We start from the raw sequence: 5,875 nt of genomic DNA, 5'->3' as shown, positions 1-5,875 counted from the left end.
CACCCCATCCCGCGCATCCCACGTCCGCTTCAGTGGAAGCCCAGAGAGGGAGAGCTGTTGCGTGCCGGAGTTTGTGCTGACTTCAAGTGCGGTCGGGAACAATGGAACTTTCAATCAAGTTGTGGGCTACAATTATGAGAAACTTTGTTTATTTTAAAGGTTATTTCAATTGGTTTATTTTTTGGGCATGGATTCAAATGAAGTTTCTAAAATATCACTAGTCTGCCTGATGGGAACAAATCCTCTTCGACCAAGTGCATCACTTTCTTTCTAGACCCGTTTTGTTTATATTCATCGGCGACTTCTCTGATATACGACATTAAGAGGTGCCCTTGAATGCAGCACACGTGAACAGGTGCGTTTTCTGTTGCTCGCGCAAAGAGCGCTCCAGCGCAGATAAGCGCGCAGGCCCGCTCTCGTTAAGGACTGACCGTGTATTGGTCTGATGCTGGCCGGTGTTAAACACGGTGCCACCTGCTGGGCGCATTCAGGACGACACATACGACCGACTGTCTCTCAGATAGCTGGACAACACGTCTGATTTGAAAGAGCAGCGTGGAGTCCCGCTCGTTGTGAGGATGATGGTGTTCTAAAGACAACAGGTGTTTCATTGTGTATGAATGTGCTAATGTATTGCCATCCACGCTGCTCATCATGGTCCTTTGTAAACATCAGCAGCAGCTGAAAGGGAGATGATAACAAGAGATGATGCAAACAAGGCCGGCTATATCAGGAGAGGACCTATCTGATCCCCACGGGTCCAGCTGTGGGGGCGCCAGGTCAAAGGATGCAACTGAGATGCATTGTTGTGGTGTCTTATTGTGGGATCTCACTGACCCCGCTCCATTTTTGTGAATAGATGAATGCTTGTTTGTTCTGGGATGCTCGAGATAATCAAAATGATTTGATCTTGTGCAGATGGGGCTGTTGCTTTCTTTCAAATACAAACACACACACACACATTCATTTAGCAGACGCTTTCATCCAAAGTGATTTACAATTCAGATTCTATCACATACACCATAGGCACAGCTACGGAGCACATTTTGGGGTTAAGTCTCTTGCTCAAGGACACATCGACATGAGACGAGCAGAACCGGAGCCGGGGTTGGAGCTGCCGACCCTCTGATTGAAGGACGGCCCTGCTGTCCACTTTGCCACAGTCGCCCGTCACACACAACTCATTTCTTATTGCAAAGATGTCAGCATGAGGAAAATCACTTTAAATAATCTTCAGACTTTAAACAAATCACGTAACTACAAATATCGATCGATACATCATCATTGATAGGGAATCAATCTTCAGGTATAGTGTAGATTTTGTATGTGTTCATTATTTAACCTTAATTTATCCAGGATAATCCCATTGAGATTTTAAATCTCTTTTGCAAGGGGCTCCTGGTCAGGATGGAAGCGTGCATGAAAACATAAAAGCAGATAACATAGAGGCCCAGACTGTTTGCTTGCATGTGCAGTCGCAGTTTACTGAGGCTGTGTGAACACCCTGAGAAACAACATTGATTGAGATTAAAAAGAATGTCTCAAGAAGTCCGTTGATACTCCGAGGGTAAAGGACAGCGAGTCAAAGAAAGTTGTAAGTGTTTAGACAAACAGTGAATGTGAAGGACACCACTGTGAGACCCTAAAGAGCTGAAGCACAGAAGTACATTGCAAGTAGCCATACAAAGAGCCATTTCCTTGTGTGACCATGGCGTTTATATAAGAAGTGGACGTAGTCACCTTGACGTCACCCTTTGGTTTGTGGACAAGGGTTTTGAAGCCTGGAGTTCGGCATTTTGGCCGTCGACAACTTGTGTATTTTGCTTGTGATGAAATGTGACAGAACGATTTCTTTGAAAAGCAAGGCCTGCTATCAATAAGACAGATCTAAGGAGGGTTTTTCAGGAATAACCTATAAGGAATAGTCCCTCCTCCACAAAGCAGCGCATTAAACCAACCGTGTGGGAGAAGAATGAATCAAAAGCAGCCCGCTTCAATGGAAAGCAGACAGTGAATAATCTGCAGATGATGACCCAAATAATTCAGAACAAACAGCTTCAGTAATCCTGAACAAAGTCATTGTAACAAACATCAAGGTTCTTCACCCACACTAATGAAATCTGAGGGTGTGTGTTTGTGTGCGTGTGCCGTCAGAGATACCTTTCAGGACTGATGGGGTTGCAGAGCGGGAAGACGCCTAAATCAGATATGCTGCACAAAAGATGAACATTTCCCAGCACTGTCGCTTCATGTAATCCTAAAAGCTGTGACATCTGAACGCCGTCCAAATGTGCCATGTAAAAGGCCGCCTGTGTTGGATTATAAGGCTTTCCTACACAGTGAGAGGAAACATGGTGAGAAATATTCAGAATAATACAGATCGCAAACATCAAGGAATTTCAGTGAACGGAGGATGATACCCAGGCACTCAATAATACCCCGCTGGACGAGCATAATGAGTGGTTGCGTGTGCTTTCAAGGCTCTTGTTAAGCTTCACAAATCCTGCAAATCAGGTGTAGGCCGGGGATCCATCGATTCCTATGACATAATCTATAACACCTTATTGGGCTCACCTGAAGAGCATAGGTTTAGTTTTCATTAAACGCCCGAAAAGCATCCAGCATGAGGAGACGCCGCGTGTGAATACGACTGTAAAGAACCAATCTGCAAGGGCAATCTTATGGGCTAATACATGCTCATGTTAAGCTCCAATTGTTGGGGAGAAAAAACTAAATGCAATGAAATATTAATGTGCTGGCTGCCTGGGAGTAACAATCTAGTGAAAGATTCTATTTAGGAGTAAACAGTTCCACTGCTGGCGGCGGCCCGCGGTTATGTTGCCAAATAAGTGCTGCAATACAATACAGCAAGTAAGGAAATTGCTTACGATGGTCCTAAATGTGTTTTCAGACGCGACTAAAGCCTGGTGTCTTAAACAGGGTGGCCAACAAATGACATCGGTAAGAGGAGATGGTCACAGTGGCACAGCCTGAGGGACCAATAGATGCCATTAAAGACGTCACTTTAGATCACCTTCAACGGAATGAAGTGACAGTGACAACCTTCATCACAGCTGCTTACACGGGTGTGTTGGGACCAAATATGAGCCGCCTGTGTATTTTCAAAATGCACAAGGCCTCTCATGTTGGTTGTTTTTCAGTGTATCAGCTTAACAGCTCAGACTCACCATGAACTTGTCCTGGATGTAATCAGCATTTTCCCATCACACCTCACAGAACGGCTGCCGACATAGTTGATGGTACACTAACAAGCACCCCAGAGATGTAGGATAAGGCGGCTTTTGTCTGCAGCCGCCATCACCTTCATAACAGCATCATGGTTCTGTAGTGAGGATTAAAAAGCAGTGTTAAAAGTGAGGAGATGTCATCATTCTACTGATCCACACTGCATGACTGTGACTGTGTGATCAATGACCATAGACTCGACAATCAATACACTTTACATGAAGGCATCGCGCCTCTAATGAACTATTTTTACCAAAATGAACCAAACTAAAAAACAAATCAGTGTTAGTCACTACGGTATATTGCATCAAATACATCATCTGGGACATTCTCGCAGGACACGTATACTGTTTCTATGGTTACCTATTTGCTCTATCGTATTGGTAATATTAAAGGGACCTCCTGATGTGTGATGTCAGGGTGCTTTCACACCTGTTGGGTTCATCTGCTCCGAAGCACGGTAACAAAATGATACATTGTTGCTTTTTAGTTCTGGTCCAGTTCATGCTGTTGGGATCTAAAGGAGCGTGTTTGGGTTATCAGCATTTAAGAAACTGAATTCTTGACATCAATAGAATTATTAATGTATGTAACAATTATTAATGATTATTAATAACAACGGGGCACCACCCTGCGAACAGGGACCAATAACCAAACGATAAAACTAAGTCTCATAATTAGTAGTCACTCATAATGTCAATAGTCTGCGTATGACTATACATTCAGTGACAGTGAAGGTTTTAAGTTCGAGCACAGGCTACTACATCCAGTCTTATCAAATACATATGCACAAGTAATCACAGACGACTGCTCCTTAAAGTATAACAGAGTTTATTAAATCAAAATAATAAATGATCAAATCAATTAATATTGCAACCAACAAACGTTATCATACAATTTTATATGCCTAAACTAAAGAATGAATAAAATGGATGAGGGTGTATGTCTGTGTGTGTGTGTGTGTGTGTGTGTATGTGTGTGTGGGTCTGTGGGTGAAAAGGAGGGGGAGTCTTACAGCTACCGCTAAAGACTACAAAGATGGCGGCGTCGAGTGACGCGGGCCAAAAGGGGAGGGGCCTTAAGATACTACAGCTAAACTACCACCAGATGGCAGAGTCGAGTGACTCGGACAAAATGGCGGCGAGCCTGCTATACGTAATCACGTGTGCCGATGCACACATGTGTTGTGAGGCGATCGTTTGAACGGGGTTTCCCCAGGGGCAGAGACAAGAAAGAGAGCAAAGGTGGGGGTCATGAATCAAACTTCTGCGTGCGGTCCGCGTTGTAGTGATAATGGGGATCGCTGGCCGTATCGTACACAACGTGCCGCTGTCGGTAGAACTGCCAGCAGTTATGTACGATAGCCGAGATTCCACACTTCACTCACAGAGCTGATTTAATGAGGAGAGAATACCACACGAAGTGTAATAAAACAAATGAAAATAAAACAAATAAATCCCAAGCAAACAGTCATAGTTAATACACCAATACAGCGGAGCTTCTCTGACCTGAATTAAATTTACGTTAATTTAAGCTAAGCTATGCCCAGATACCAAGAATCTTACTTGTCGATGCGTCGTTGCAACGTTGAAGTGTGTTCGTGGCAAAGTGGTCCGTTTCCTCGTCAGGAAGGGGGAGCAGGGGGAGCTTGCTTGCAACGCGGCTTTGCCGGCGCTGTGTTGTCGTGGCGTGAGCTCGCTCTGGAGCGAAACGCAGACGTGATCTATCCTCGCTGCAGGGAGGGTGATCTAACTTCGGCTGACGGCGTGGTCCGTGCGTCTTACCGGGAATCGTCGGTGAAGGAGGGAGGCTTGGTCGTCTTTCCTTCGCCGGAATGTGTGCACCAAAAGAAAAACAAAAAGCGGAGAACGGATCGCTGAAGCGGATTCGTTATCGCGGGCGGAGTGGGCCTTTACTCAGCGTGGAACACGGCTGTTTCGTCCAGCGAAATGGCTCGTGACCTGACAGGGTTTGAGGAGGGGTGAAGGGCCGTTGCTTCCTCGTGGCCAGCGTCGCGCTGGCGGGGAAAGCTGGATCGTCTGTGGCCTGGACGGGGGGTCCGGGCGAAGAGAGCGTTGTGTGCTCCCTGTCTCAACCGAGGTCGAAGGGAAAAAGCGTGCAGGTCCGGGGCGAAGAGAGTGTTTGCGTGCCTCCTGCTACCCCGGAGGGAATGTTGGAAAAAGCATTGAGGTGTGTACTGCAGGCGGTTTTGTAGAACAGTGGTTGAACCACAGGGGTCCTGGGGTCTCTTGGCCTTCGGCCAATGAGATTGCAGCGGTGCATTCAGGTGATCATGGTTTTTGATGGTTTTTTAATGAGAGCAAATTCCTTTGCTCTCATCAAACTACAAATCAGGATGAAACCTTTGCTTGAAAAGTGAAGGCCTGATTCTCTTTGTTCACAGCACATGTTTAAGCCATATGGTCAGACCCCAACAATGCTCACACTGACTGTTTAAGAGAATTGTCTTCCTCCATCATCAGGACCCCTGTGTCAATCAGTAGATGAGTTTATTATCAGCTTAGCTTTTTCACATATTTGCTATCATAAAGTCTCGTGGTGGGTTTGTTTTTCTTTCACACCACAAACCTGTCTGCTTGGAAGCGAACGATGTTAGCTTGTGATCTTA

The sequence above is a fragment of the Melanostigma gelatinosum genome (genome assembly GCF_949748355.1).
Source record: "Melanostigma gelatinosum genome assembly, chromosome: 9".
In the NCBI taxonomy this organism is placed as follows: Eukaryota; Metazoa; Chordata; class Actinopteri; order Perciformes; family Zoarcidae; genus Melanostigma; species Melanostigma gelatinosum.
The sequence above is the reverse complement of the archived record's forward strand: the minus strand, read 5'-3'. Positions refer to the sequence as shown.